Source organism: Artibeus jamaicensis, unplaced genomic scaffold (assembly GCF_021234435.1).
Source record: "Artibeus jamaicensis isolate MK-2021 breed Jamaican fruit bat unplaced genomic scaffold, CSHL_Jam_final scaffold_916, whole genome shotgun sequence".
Lineage (NCBI taxonomy): Eukaryota > Metazoa > Chordata > Mammalia > Chiroptera > Phyllostomidae > Artibeus > Artibeus jamaicensis.
The window spans coordinates 12786382-12801608 of record NW_026522059.1 but is presented as its reverse complement, the minus strand read 5'-3'; the positions used below and the strand labels follow the sequence as shown (position 1 = coordinate 12801608).

Below are 15227 nucleotides of genomic sequence, written 5' to 3'. Positions count from 1 at the left end.
TGTTATAAAAACCTGCTATTTTGAAAGTGCTTTACAGTTGAAAACACTTCCATGTACACAGCTTCATTATATGCTTATTGTCATCCCATCTGCACTGTGCATGAACTTGAAGTCCAGGGAGAATCTGTGCATTGATTTCCTGGTGACTTCCATGGCCCAGGGTAACAGCCTGACAACTTTCCCATCAAAGTCTGGTCCCTCCAAGTGCACCCTGCGCATCCGACCACGTCTTGCTCAACAGAATGAATTCCTATTAGACTCGCCAGATGAACTGGATTTTCTCCTGAAAACCAGACTTCTCTTGGTCTCATTTGCGACTCTGGGGAGAGTGCCAAGAAGTACGACAAGAAATAGCTCAGGACGACAGAGGGGAAGGAAGCCTCAGCAAGCTTCTTGGATTTGTCAGAGCCGGGAGAATAATGCCTCTCATGTTTTCCTCTAAACTTCCAGAAGCTTCACTTGACTCTGAACAGTTGATAGAGGGAATGTTTTTGTTGTGTGTTTTGTTTTTGAAAGAGGTCAGGAAGGGGTGATGGCGAGCATCAGCATGCAGATAAACACATTTTATAACAAACAGGCCCATTAGAAAAGGTAATAATAAAAAAAAAGGCAGCAAATTGAGGTTCAAAGAGTTTAACTATCTTACCTCAAGTAAAAAGCAGACCTGGAATTTGATCTCTCATATTGCAAATCTAGTGTCTAATCTAACAAATCTAATAACCACAGCTGTAACAATACAATTGGTTCAAGGGATGTTAAAGCACAGGTTAGGTTATTGTGGCTAATGAGTAATGACTTGCTATAATGCTGGGAAAATCTTACAGATGTTGTGGGGATTCAATGAACAAATACACTCTGTAATGATTATAATAGAATTTGAATTGACAAAATATTCTACCTCTGTCATAAGGAAAATGTCTAAAGGTATGATACATCGTCTAAAAATTCGACTACCCCTGGAGTGTTTGATGAAATAAAGAGGTAACGAAAATGAATATTCTAAATAGAAGAGGAAATAACACACAAAAGAGATTTAAAATATAATAAAATAACACTGACAGATTTATGATAATAAATTTGAAACTTAGATAAAATGCACAAATTCCTAGATGGAAAAAAATTACTACAGCTGACCTACACAGAAATGGGAAGCCTGGCTAGTCCTATAACTTGTAAAGAAATGGAAACACTGATTAACATTCTTCCCATGAAGAAAAGACCAAACCAGAGCATGATAGTGAATTCTACCAAATTTTCAAAGAATAGATCATTTAAATCTTAAACTATTTCAGAAAATAGATAAAAAATGCCTTCCCAATTTATTCTACAAAGCCAATATAACATTAATAACAAAACCAGGAAAAAAATTCAGAAAGGAAAGTTGCCAACCCATTTCATTAATAAATATAAGTCCAAAAATTCTAAACAAAACACTACCCAAGCAAATCCAACCATATAATAGAAGATAGTGCAGCCTTGGTCTGGGGAAGCTATGGGACCTTGCCTGAGGGGGGCTGGGTAGACTCTACCTTAGGGTGACAAAAATTTAAAGTATATAAAGATTTCTTCACATGATTTTTAAAAATTATTCAATATTTAGAAGTGCTATTTACTTTGATATATAGTTCAAGTAGTCTTCCAACGTACAGAAAACTGTCAGGTTTCGTATCTAGAGTCAGTGAACCACATTGCTCTTGTCTATATACAACATCATGAATCACAAAGTTGATTGGAAATATTTTTCAGGCTGCTTGTCCCAGGTTTGTCAAAATCCTGGTTGAGAATCCAACAATGATACCTGGGTCCCCATTCTACCACATTCTACAGATTTTATCTGTAGGGGACAATTGATAGCTTGTCCTTTGCACAAGTCAAAGATATCTCTAGGATTCTTCTGTAAGTGCAGGCAGATATGCCTGAAAAATTTTCTGGTGATTGTCTTGAGATTCATATTGGTACCTAGGCAAGAAAAAATGCCTTTTAGAATAGTTCTAAATATGTGCTAAATATTATCCAATTAACCGTTTATTGCACATACAGTTAAGTCCTCACTTGACTTTGCTGACAGGTTCTTGGAAACTTAGACTTGAATCAAAATGACATATAATACAACCAATTCGATCTCAGGTTAATTGATATAAATAAGAGTTATGTTCCTACAGCCTGTTTCTGCTCACAAAACCATCACCAAACTTCTAAATAAAGACCCAAAACACTTATAATATTAAATACTGAAATTAATGTGAGCTATACATATATTTAAGAAAGATGAATAAAAACAAGTAAGATAATGATTTTCCAACCCACTTATTTCAGTTCAAGGTCATGGGTGGCCTGAGTCTATCTAGGCAGCTCAGGGCACAAGGCAGGGTCTGTCCTGCACATGACCTCCTACCCCAGGGGGCACTCAGCCTCACTCAGATGGGTACAAGGTAGACACACTGATTCACCTCATTTGCATATCGCTGGGATGTGGCAGAAAACCAAAGTCCTGGGAGAAAACACACATAGACATGGGGAGGACATGCCAACTCCACACCGACAGGGGCCCAAGCTGGGAATCAATTTTGCTTGTCTAATTAACATGATAACGAAACAATATTGACCGAGAGGATGATATTCAAGTTCCTTCTGTATCTGAATTACACGTTATTATTAACCCCTATTAACAGTTGCAGATAGTGAGGCTTAGGAGGTCAGGCAATGTTCCGTGGAGGAGGAGGAACCAGGATCATAAGCCAGGCTGGCCTGGAAAAGTTAACTGGATTGGTTCTTGAATAACCCAATGCGTTTCCTGTTTAGTTTGAGCTCTGCCTTCACAATACCCACATCCTCCCTCCTGGCCTTTCCTGCTCCCAGATTAGATCAGGGAACATAGAGAGTGTTTCAGAACAGAAGGAAGGTTAGGTCATCTGTTCCGCGTTCAACAGCTGCTTCCCTTTTGAGCTTTGATCTTTACCCTTTTGCCCTTTGCTTGGCCCTGGTCTGTCTGCAAAGAAGGTGGGGCCACGGTGTGGACATGGATTACTTGGAACATTAAGAAAATGTCACCAAGGTTGGAACCCATCGAATGGTTCTAGGGTGTTACACATCTTCCAGCTCCCTCTGCCCTTCGGTGTCTGTTTGTCTCGGTCAGAAAGGACAGAGGGAGCTGTCATTTTTGGTACACTTTTTTAATACTAGACCCTAGACGTATATTATCTGGTTGAATACACACCACAACCCCATGAGATTAGTATTGCAAAATGGGAAATCCTGGCTGTGAATTATAGATTTAACTTTCTCATTGTCCATCATCCTGGATGTCCAGGTTTCCTTCTATGCAAATGCACCATGGAGACAGTAGCGGCAGACGTAGTCAGGTTTCTTGGACCAAAAAATTCCATGTATTTCTACATGGAAAAATATAAGTGCTTTACTTTCTAGTAGAGTCTAAATTTTCACTATGTTTTTTTTGTTCAACAGATAATGCTTATCTAAAATGTACTATCTTTTAAAAATTAAATTCATTGGGGTGACACTGGTTAATAAAACTACTGTATTTTTCAGATCATAAAATGCACCTAGGTTTTAGAGGAAAATAGGGAAAAATTTGAAGCAAAAATGTAGTAAAATATTTAATAACATAAATAACATATTTCACCAATGTAAACAGAACTCAACAGCAGCATTAACAACCATCATTCCTCCCAAATTTGGGGGGTTGCATCTTATAGTCTGAAAAATACGGTGTATCGGTTGCAAGTGTACAATTCTGTGATACGCCATCTGTATAGCACACTGTGTGCCTGACACCCAGAGCCAAATCCTCTACCACTATCACATGTTTGACCCCCTTCACCCTTGGTAAACCTAAACCCCCTTCTCTTTGGTAACTGTCACACTGTTATCTGGTGTCTATGACTTTCTGTTCATTTTCTTGTTTGTTCACTTGTTGCTTTCAGTTTTATATCCCACATATAGCTGAAATCATATGGATCTTAACTTTTTTGTCTGACTTACTCTGCTTAGCATGATATTCTCAAGGTCCATCCATGTTGTCACACATGGCAGTGGCAGTGTTTCGCCCTTTTTTACGGCTGAGAAATGTGTTCCGTGTGTATGTGCACCACGTCTTCTCTACCCAGTCATCTAGCGAAGGACACTTTGGTCATTTCCATGGCTTGGCCACCGTGAATAATGCTGCAATTAACAAAGCGGGTACATACATCTTCGTGAATAAATGTCTTCAAATGTTCAGTAGATACCTAGAAAGTGGGTTGCTGCATCATATGGTAATTCTATCCTTATTTTTTTTTGAGGTGCTTCCATACTGGTTTCCACAGTGGCTGCACCAGTTTACATTCCCACCAGCAGTGAACGCGGATTTCTTTTCTCTACAAACTCTCCAACACTTGGTATTACTTCTCTTGTTAAAAATAGTCATTTTAACCTGTGTGAGGTGGTATCTCATTATAGTTTTGATTTTTCCTTAGTAGCTAGTGAAGTTGAGTATCTTTTCGTATGTCTGTTGGCCATTTGAATGTCTTCTTGAGAGAGGTGTCTGCTTAGATCCCCTACCTATTTTCAAATTGGATTGTATGTCTGTTTGGTTTGAGTTGTATGAGGTCTTTATATATTTTGGATATTAGCCCCTGGTCAGAGCTGTTGCTTGCAACTATCTTCTCCCATTTGGTTGGCTGCCTTTTTGTTTTGTGAGTGTTTTTTTTTTTACTGTGCAGAAGCTTTTTACTTTGATAAATAAACAAGTTATTTACTCTCCCATTCATTTATTTTTGCCTTTATTTCCCTGGCCTTCAGGGTGAAATTCATACAATCTCTAAGAACAAGGCCTATAAGTTTAGTACCTGTGTTTTCTTCTATATAATTTATTGTTTTCTTCTATGTAATTTATTGTTCAAGTCTTATATTTAGGTCTTTCATTCATTTTGAGTTAATTATTTGAAATAGGGACAAACACTAGTCTAGTTTTATTCTTTTGCACGTGGCTTTCCAATTTTCCCAGCACCATTGTGTGTCTTTGTCTTCCCTGTTGAAGATTATTTGTCCATATTCATGTGGATTTATTTCTGGGTTTTCAATTTTATTCTATGAAACTTCGTGTTTGTTTTTCTGTTTGGGCTATTTTGATTATTGTCACTTTGTAGTGTAATTTGAAGTCAGGGAGTGTGATTCCTCTGAATTCATTTTTCCCCCCAAAACATTGCTTTGGCTATTGGAGGTCTTTTATGGTTCCACACAAATCTGATATGTTTGTGTTCTATTTCTTTAAAAAATAGCAGTGGAATTTTGGTGGGGATTGCATTAAATCTGTATATTGCTTTGGGTAATATGGACATTTTAACTATTCATTCCAAGGGCACAAGAATGGTTTAACATGCATAAATTGATCAGTGTGATACAGTACATTAATAAAATAAAGGATAAAAATCAAATAAGCATGACAATGGATGCAGAAAAAGCATATGCTAAGAGACAACATCCATTTATGATTAAAGCACTCAGTAAAATGGGTATAAAGGGAAAGCAGCTCAATATAATAAAGACCATATATTACAAACCCTCCCCTACTTGTACTGACTGGTGAAAAACTGAAAGCTTTTCCTCTTAAGATCAGGAACAAGACAAGGATGTCCATTCTCACTGCTCTTATTCAACATAGTTCTGGAAGTCCCAACCAGAGCAATCAGGCAAGAAAAGGAAATAAAAGGCACCCAAATTTGAAATGAAGAAGTAAAATTGTGACTTTTTGCAGAGACATATTCTTTACATAGAAAATCCTAAAGACTCCACTGGAAAAAAATACATCTATGAGAAACAATAAACAAATACAGTAAAGTTGCAGGGTACAAAATCAAAGTCCAAAAATCCACTGCATTCCTATATACTAACAATGAAATTTCAGAAAAAGAAATGGAAAAAATCAATTTCTTTTGCAATGGCAAGAAAAAGAATAAAGTATGTATTTACCTAGGAATAAACTTAACAAAGGATGTGAAGGACCTACATACCGAAAACTACAAAGCATATGTAAAACTACTATTATGCATTAAGCTTATGCATAATAATGCTTAAGCATAATAATGAAAAAGCATAATAATGCAAAAGCATAATAATGCTTTTTCAAAGAGATTGAAAAAGACACAAAGAAGTGGGAAGATATTCCATGCTCATGGACTGAGAGAATCAGACATTATCTTTCAGGGTAAGTCTACAAGTCACGCAGAGGTTTCGACCCAAGCAGGCTCCAGAGGGCTCTGATATGTAAGAATCAAAGATTTACAGTAGAAAATGCTATAATAACAGAAATAGCACCTGAAAAAACAAACTTGTGCCATCTAAGCAGTTTATTCTGTTTGTCACATATCCAAAATCATCATCATCTTCATCATCATCAAGCTCTTTCTCTCCCTTTTTTATCTTTAGTTGATGCCCAAACTCTATTCAAATGGATATTCTGCTTTAAGTAAGTCCACCCATATTAAAAAATATACTAATTCTTTCCAAGAAATAATTTCTTCTAGTTCTACAATCATTTATGAACATTGAGACATAATTCAGTGAATCATGCCCAGAGTTCATGGAATCATAGATTTATAAGTGAATTATGCTGGAAATGAACGTTCTCCTGGAACTTAGAAATACATGACATTATTCACACTGTGAATGACATACATAAAATTCTAAATTGTTGCACAATGCTTTTTGCCAGAATAAGGAGGTCAGGGAAAGATGTACTGGAACTGCATGCATTATAGCTTTATGTGCATTTCTCTAGCATGATAATAAATGAATTCTGTAGCTACTGGGAAAGGAATGGGACACAGAGGTTTCACATTGTGAGACATATCATGAGACAGTAAACCTGTGAATACCCCAGGGGCATTTTTTGCTCCTTTAACCAAAACTGTGACTAATAATGGGAGACTTCACTGATAATTCACAGACACTTAGGAATGGTCTACCAGTGACGACACGCATGCCCCCCAGTGATCCACTTTACACATGAAGATGCTGAAGTCAGACATGTTGACATACCCAACATCCCATGCTAAGTTGCAGGGTGGGAATGGGAAATCACTCTATGGTGCCCCTTCCCCCGGCTATTAACCATTAACCATTTACATGCTGCAGAGCTGTGGTGCTCACCACCTCTCCCCGGCTCGCCCGTAAAGAGTAAAGGCTCCACCCAGAACCCAATCATGTGCTTTCAGAAACCCATCTCTGTTTCCAGAAGAAAAACATTGTAACATGCACTGACTCCCTAGTGGAGTGCTATAAACGCTATCTTTATCATTCTCAGAAATTGTGTAACGGCGGAATGACCTGGGCTTAAGAGTTAGGATCACCGGAGCGGAGGAACAGCTCTGTCCTTCAGCTGCGTGATGATGGGCTTCATCTTCCTGAAACTCTGCCTGTTCACCTGGTTTACTAATAGAAAGCATACTTTTCAATATTTCAGCCTAATTTACACTGAGCGAACTGCTCAGATCTTAAATGCATCATTCAGTCAGTTTGGAAGGATGAACATTATGACACAGACCCTTTCAATGGTCTCCCTCATGCTCCTTCTCAGTCAACCCCTTCCCACCTACCCCCATCCCACAGAGAAGCAACCTGATTTGCTTATTCCAGAATTTTCTATAATTAAATCATGCAGTATTTGTGTGTGTGTGTCTAGCTTCTTTCACTCAGCATCATTATTTCTGAGATTCACCCAGGGGTAATGTATAATAACAGTTCTTCCCCAGTAACAGAAATTTGATATAAGCATTAAGAGATAATCTACATTATTACCTTTTGGAGGTACACCAAAAATGTTTATTATTATTATTCAAAAGAGGAAGGCCAAGAACTGGAGAGTGCTAGCCTAGAGGAGAAATATTTAAATCTGTCACAGGCTGGGCTATGTTTGGAGAAAGGGGTTCATTACCCATATCCCTAGTATCACGTTCTTTATATGTATAAGGACACCAATAGCAGAATCGCGTGAATCTGGCATATGTAGCGTGAGTGGATTGAATTTAGCCTTCTGGACCAGAAATTAATTTTATGTTGTGCAGAGACAAGTTTGGTAGCGCACCTTCCCAAGGTGTTTCTAAAGCATCCCCTTTGCCTACCATGAAGATGGGGACCCACTTATGCCAGAAGACTACACTGGAGAGGCCCGCATATGAAAATTCACCCATAATGCAAGCCTTCAGCAGGGGCCGAAGCCTATGCTGTCCATTCTGTCCAGCTCTGTAACTCAGCTTTCCCAAGGGAACTGGAGTTTGGCCCTCACAAATGTAACACTGATCCCGCACTTTGCAGATTTGGCCTCAATAAATAAATCCATACTCTAGCAGGGGTGTCCAGCCTTTTGGAGTCTCTGGGCCACAGTAGAAGAAGACAAGTTGTCTTGGGCCACACATTATATACATTGCAACACATAACCACACACACAAAAATCGAATGTTTTAAGTAAATTTATGATTTTGTGTCGGGCTGCATTCAGAGCCGTCCTGGGCCACATGCAGCCCACAGGATGCGAGTTGGACACCCTGGCAGAGAAAACAGAGTCAGCGACATGCATATGTTAAGTCCTTCCTTTCTGTGCAGAAGTATTCTTCCCTCAGAGCACAGTCTTCCTCTAAACGGGAAACAGGTACCATTCCCAAGGGGTTTTTCCAAGAATCAGTCTTACAGAGAAATGTAGAAATAATACAACACCCAAACCCTCAAGCAGGAAGTTCAGAAGCCTCCATTCATTTGCTGGACAAACAGATGAGCTTTAGAAGTGACCCCTCTTCCAGGTGGCATCTTGGGCAACAATGATGCCCTATAGGGAAAGATTAATGTATACAAAGTTTATTAAAATATCAAGTCGCATTTGAAGTGGGTACCGAAGAAAATCTCAGTGGTACTGAAAGTCTGTTGATGTAAGTTTTTATGCTGCTTCCTGCAGAAACAATACGAGACACCTCCGATATTTACTGCACTTGCTGCATGCCAGAAGGATCTCAACTGCTAAACCTCTTGATTTGTTGGCAGCCTTGGGATGTCTGTGAAAAAATGAGCTATATAATAGCCCAAATTGGAGAAAGTTCATATACCCAAAAGCCACAGATCCCCATCACAGCCGAATTATCTTTCAATACACAACCGTGAAGACATTGTTTAAAAATATATATCCGGGCTTCACCTTAGAACTTTCTCTTCTTTTCATTTTCCCCATACATACAAAGCTCCGTGTCCTTTCCAAAAGGTACATTCAAGATGATTCAGTCTTGACTTATCTCACTCACTTCTCCAAAACAAATTTTAGGTTAAATGCTTGAAAGTCAAAGCCTGTGCCAGTGAGAGCTCACAAAATTCTTATGACCAAAGTAGGGAATTTCACTCATTATCTTAAGTATTAATAAGGGACATATTGCTTAGACTCGAGTGTTTATATTTTACTAAAAGTGCGCAAGTTTCTTTATTCTCATCAAAACAATGAGGCTGGCAGTTCCTCAGCAGAGCCCAGAAAACAAACACCAACTTCATCTGCATCACGTGAGTGAGTTGTGCCTCTGTGGGAGAAAAGTAGTTAAGAAAGGAAAAAAGAGACTTGGGTTTTACAATGTAAAGACGTTCCCTTTCAAGGAGTGATGAGCAACAGGAGATGCCTAGCAGGTGTGGCAAACAAAGGGAACATTTGATTAATTTTTTACGCAAGATTTCAGTGTAACATCAGGTGCTGAGAGGGGATTACCTGACACAGAGCCAAGGACCCCGTTCCCAGAGGCTGAAATGACAGCGGTGGCATTCTCCTTGCTTTCTTCTCCTCCTCACATCACATTTATTAAGCACTGCCTGTATTCAGGTTCCTGTCCTGCTGGCGTGGCACTGGGAGAAATGTTTTGAGAAACTAATCAGACTTTACATTAATCAAAAAGCCAAGGCTCTAACTTATCAAGGCACTAGGGATTCTGGAGAAAGCAATGAAGAGAACCAGCTAGTATTTGCCTGCGATGGTCCCATTTATCTTGGGAAATTCCTTCTGATTTAACCCAGGTACAGCTGCTCAGTCCTGGCAGAGCCCTGGGGACCCTCCTCTGGGAGAGTCATACCGAAGGGTTTATATCATCATCTCTCCCACTAGACTCTGGGCTCCTTCTCAGCGGAGGACACTCACATCTTCCATCCCTGACGTTTTACGGCTGAGCTCACAGTTGGGGCCCAATCAATGTCTTTGTGAATGTACCAATAACAAAGGAATACCTTTTCCTACCTCAGGCACATCTGCCACAGACTGACTGCAAGAGGATAAAGAATATAATCAGTGCAGAATTCCATTATTATTATTATTATTATCATTGACAACTTTCACTCAAAACATACTTCAAACTGTTTTCACATGTGAGTAACCTTACATTTTATCCTTACTGAAGCTATTACATTCCATTATGTTATTTTCTTCACACATTCACACAGAACAAAACTGATTCCTTAAGCCAGCATACAAGGCAAATTATTCTATTTTGTCAAGGTCAAAACTTGCAGGTAATCATCTATTCCAGTAGCTAACTTTTCAAATATATGTCCTCCCTACTTTGGGGAGGATGCCAGATGCTAAAAAGGACCGTTTGGGACAGTTGACATTCAGGATTTTGATAGGTGATGAGAACGGTTAACAATCGGAAATACCCCCAGCGACAAGCAGAGAGTTCCTTGTCATTGTAGGTTTCTCAAGGAGGCTGGAAGTTTGCTAGGCAGCATCTTGGAAAGGAATCAAACATCACATTTCAGTTTAGATGCCCTTGACCTTCTCTTCGACCCCAAATTCTTAACTTTCATGATTTAGCACTGGAAATAGAAGGTTTTACTAAATTCGATGAGGTAGCTTTGGGGACTGCTACATAATTCCCAGGAGGGCAGAGGCCAAAAGGCCTAGATCTTTGGTCTCTCTGAGCAGCAATTTCCTTTCTGATCTGTCCACAGTAGTTTTCATGGATTTTGATATTCTAGCCAAGGAAGCAGATCCTCTCTGCAGAAATCCTCAGGTTTCCCCAGGAGTGACCCTGCTGTTCATAGTTCAAGGCTCTTTAACCAGCCACTGAATCTTGCCCTGGCCCAACCCTCCTCATGCATCCTCATAGATCACTTTTTCCCCCTGGGGGAGGTGGTTCGGCCTTGCTATGCAAACTAACCTTTGGCTGCCCAGGAAAACATTAGGCAGACTGATTAGAACGCTGTATTCTGATCCTCACACCACTAAGGACTCACTGATAATGCAGATGCAGTGTAATGGTCCTTTCAGTTCTGTCTAGATGATGTGAAATATCACCTGCTGTCGCAGAGCCTGGGATGCAGCCTGCAGAGCTCCTCTTAAACAGGCCCGCTCTGTCTAGACTAAGACTGTTCTCCCACTGCACCAGTCGAGAGCTAAGACACATCTCTTGTAGGAGAGAGGCCAGGCTACAGGGATGTTTAGGTGACTCCAGTGGTCCAGGAAATGTAACTAAAACGCATGCTCATCAGCTGATTTCTTGTACCCAAATTGCCACAGCATACTCTTGTCTCTGATTTCAGTTTTCCTGCTGTAGATTCTCAACTAACAAATAAGTTAAACCTGCAGAGCACGGATGTTTGCCTTTCTCCAACATGGGGAAGTTTCCAGCTTTGCTGGAGAGGCCAGGCAGGAGCCTACGCACTTGGCTTGCATTGTCTGATGGGTTCTTCCCCCTATGCAGATGGTAAGGGCCAGGAATGAAGTGTTGGGCAGAAGGGAGCCAGGGATGGTCAGGATGGTCTGTCTGCTGTGCACTGTACTCCAGACACAGAAACAGGGCCAGAGTCAGAAGCTGTTTATTCAATCCCCACACTTTTAGAGAGAGGATCTTCAGCGTGTTTTTAGAGAAAACAAAAATGAAATGGAAAACAGAGCTCTCTTTCCTCAAGTGGCTCAAAGCAGAGAATCCTTAAATGGTGCCTGAAGATAGGCTCAAGGTAGAGAAAAAGAGGTCCTACCCTTTGAACCAGCTAAGGGAGGCTGTGGCCCAGAGCTCGGCTCTAAGAGGGCTCCACTCTGGCCTTTTCCTGCCATGCACCTCTCCCGTGGTTCCCTACAAACTCAAATATTACAAGCACTCAGGCAAAAAGGTGTCATTTCTACACCAGAAAGGAAAGTAGAATACTTTTTCTGCCTTGACCTCTGTGAGTCCAGAACTTCTTTGACACCAGTGGGTGAGGAGTTTGTCAGGGCAAGAGATGTGCCCATTTGGAGCCTGTGCCCCCACTTCAGGTCCCTGTAATGTCCTGACTAAATAACCCCAGGTCTGACTCCTGGGCATGTGGGCGTCTCCTTCTTAAGGATCACTGAGCTATGCTCATGGCTCTAAGGTTCCAGGCTCCAGGTGGACAACACGGACACATGTTCACAGTGGGAGGGTGTGGACAGAGCTCGTGTGGCCTGGGGTGTCCACTTGTGAGCAAAAAAGTGTGGCATCTGTGGAACCTGGAGGGGGAGGAGAAGTTGGACAGGCCTCAGGCCGGGGCCATATCTCCCCCTGGTCTCTCATCAGCTCCCCTCCACTGGTTTCTGGACTGACACTCCAAGGTATCTGAGAATTGTAAACACGACCCGGCAAAAGAGGTGGCTGAATACATTTTATTTAATGTTTGTCAGTTGATTGATGACATGAAATCTTTAGACCTGTAGTAGATAGACCTTCATTTGTATTCATGCACAGGACTCTTAAAATATTAAGAGTGGGCCAGGTTCTCAGATGCACCCTGCTCACTAACAGTTTCCAGGAAGGAAAAAGAAAGAAAGACTAAGCATTATTTGGGAGGTGGGAAGTGAAGGTATTGGGGGGCTGGGTAGGAGGCACTATGGAGCCACTACAACCATTTAAGAAGTTAAAGAAAATTAAAACCACCAGGAAGAAGTAAAAATAAAGCACTTCCCCCCTGCTGTGGCTTCCTATAAACTCCAAATGTTACAAGCACTCGTATGTAAAAAAGTGGCAATTCTTTACAAGAAAAGAAGAAAGCATACTTTCTTCTGCCTTGGCGTTGTGATTTCAAAGTCCCTTTGATACCAGGAGTAGAAAAGTGCAAAGGGCATGGATCAGGGTTTGTTCAAACGCCACCTCTCCCACTATTTCAGAAGCAAACAGTGGGGTAAAAGAAAGCCTTGCCCAGCAACAGAAGATTTGCATAGAGAAAGAACTCATTATCCAGGTAACACCAGTTTCCACACATAGGTTCCAAGTGACCACTCCCAGCCCTGCTTCTCTTCACCCTGCGTAAGTTCCCCGCTCCAGGCACACTCTTACTTTCTGGGATGCACGGGTAATTGGCTGGGTCAGGTCTCTGTCTGATTTGCTCAGGGCGAGATGGCTCATCTGGCTGAAGTTCGTGCCTTCCATCATCACCCGACGTAATGCTCTCTGGAAGCTGTGGCACAGCCAGTGGAAAAAGATGGCCTCATTGTTGACTAACTGTCTTAAGTCTGGCATTTGTCCAGGGCAGAGCCCCAGACTAGACTTGGGCGCAGGTGGCTTATTTGAGAAATGATTCCAGAAGCACAAACACGGATGTAGGGGGAAGACAGGGACGGGAGAAAAGCCAATAGGATGTGCTGGTGTCTCAGCATACTGTTCCCCCAGGTTTTACCTTTTACAGTCATTCCTGATACTATGGGATGTCTGACCCTTTTCCCCCTCTCGTGCAAGAATCCAATTACATGAATAGTGGCCAAGACTCAGAAAGCTCTTATCCCACTTGTAAAATGATTTCAAACTATCCACATACTTCAACAAAAATTTTATACTCACTATTAAGACTAAAAGGCAGCTGCAAATTTTCTCTTTATTTATTTTCCAATTACACTTTACATTCAGTATTATTTTGGATTAGTTTCAGGTGTACAGCATTGTGGCTGGAGAATCATGTATTTTACAAAGTGTTTCCCCAATCCTGGATATTTCCAGGGCCCATCTGGTACCATCCACAGTCGTGACAATAGTATTCACCATATTCCCTATAGTGTACTTTACATCCCCATGACTATTTTGTAACTACCAATGTGTACTTCTGAGTCCCTTCACCTTTTCCACCCTCTGCTCCACCCCCACCCCTCTGGCAACCATCAGTGTTCTCTGTCTGTATCTATGAGTCTGTTTGCTTTGCTCATTTGTTTAAATTTTTCTCTAGATTCCACCTATAAGTGAAATCATATGGTGTTTGTCTTTTTCTGACTGACTTGTTTCACTTAGCATAATACCCTCTAGGTTCATCCATGCTGTTGCAAATGGTAAAATTTCATTCCTTTCATGGTGAAGTAATATTTCATTATATACACGTACCATGACCTTTTTATACAATCCCCTATTGATGGGCACTTGAGTTGCTTCCAATGAACTTAGGGGAGCATATATTCTTTCAAATTGGTGTTTTGGGTTTCTTTGAATATATACCCAGCAGTGGAATCACTGGGTCATAAGGCAGTTCCATTTTTAATCTTTTGAGGAACACCCATACTGTTTTCCATGGTGCTGCACCAGTCTGCACTCCCGCCAACAGTGCACAGGGGTTCCCTTTTCTCCACATCCTCACCCACATTTGTTGTTTGTTGATTTATTGATAATAGTATAATAAGTGTGAGGCGATAGCTCATTGTGTGGTTTTAATTTACATCTCTCTGATGATTAGTGATGTTGAACATCTTTTCATATGTCTATTGGCCAACTGTATGTCCTTTTTGGAGAAGTAACCATTCAGGTCCTTTTCTCATTCCTTAATTCGATCGCTGTTTTTTGGTGTCGAGTTTTATAAGTTCTTCATAAATTTTGGATATTAACCCCTTATCAGATGTATCATTGGTGAATATGTTCCTTCCTTCAGTGCATTGTCTTTTCATTTTGTTTACGATTTCCTTTGCTGTACAAAAACTTTTAGTTTGATGTAGTCACATTTGTTTTTTTCTTCTGTTTCTGTCGCCTGAGGAGACATATTACAAAAAATATTGCTATAAGAAATGTCTGAGATTTTACTGCCTATGTTTTTTTCTAGGAGCTTTATAGTTTTCAGCCTAAATTAAGTCTTTAATACTTTGAGTTTATTCTTGTGTTGCAGTGAGAAGGTGGTCTAGATTTATTTTTGTGTGTGTATCTGTCCAATTCTCCCAAGACAATGTATTAAAAGACTGTCTTTACCCCATTGTATGTTCTTGCCTCCTTTGTCAAGTATTAATTGAT

The 15227-nt window shown here is 40.5% G+C and overlaps 1 protein-coding gene across 1 annotated transcript in view; it reads right to left on the bottom strand.

The window, feature by feature from the left end:
* Positions 1-15227, bottom strand: part of SNTB1 (syntrophin beta 1) — a 198108-nt gene that overhangs the window by 111331 nt on the left and 71550 nt on the right. The gene's annotated exons all lie outside the window — the stretch shown is intronic.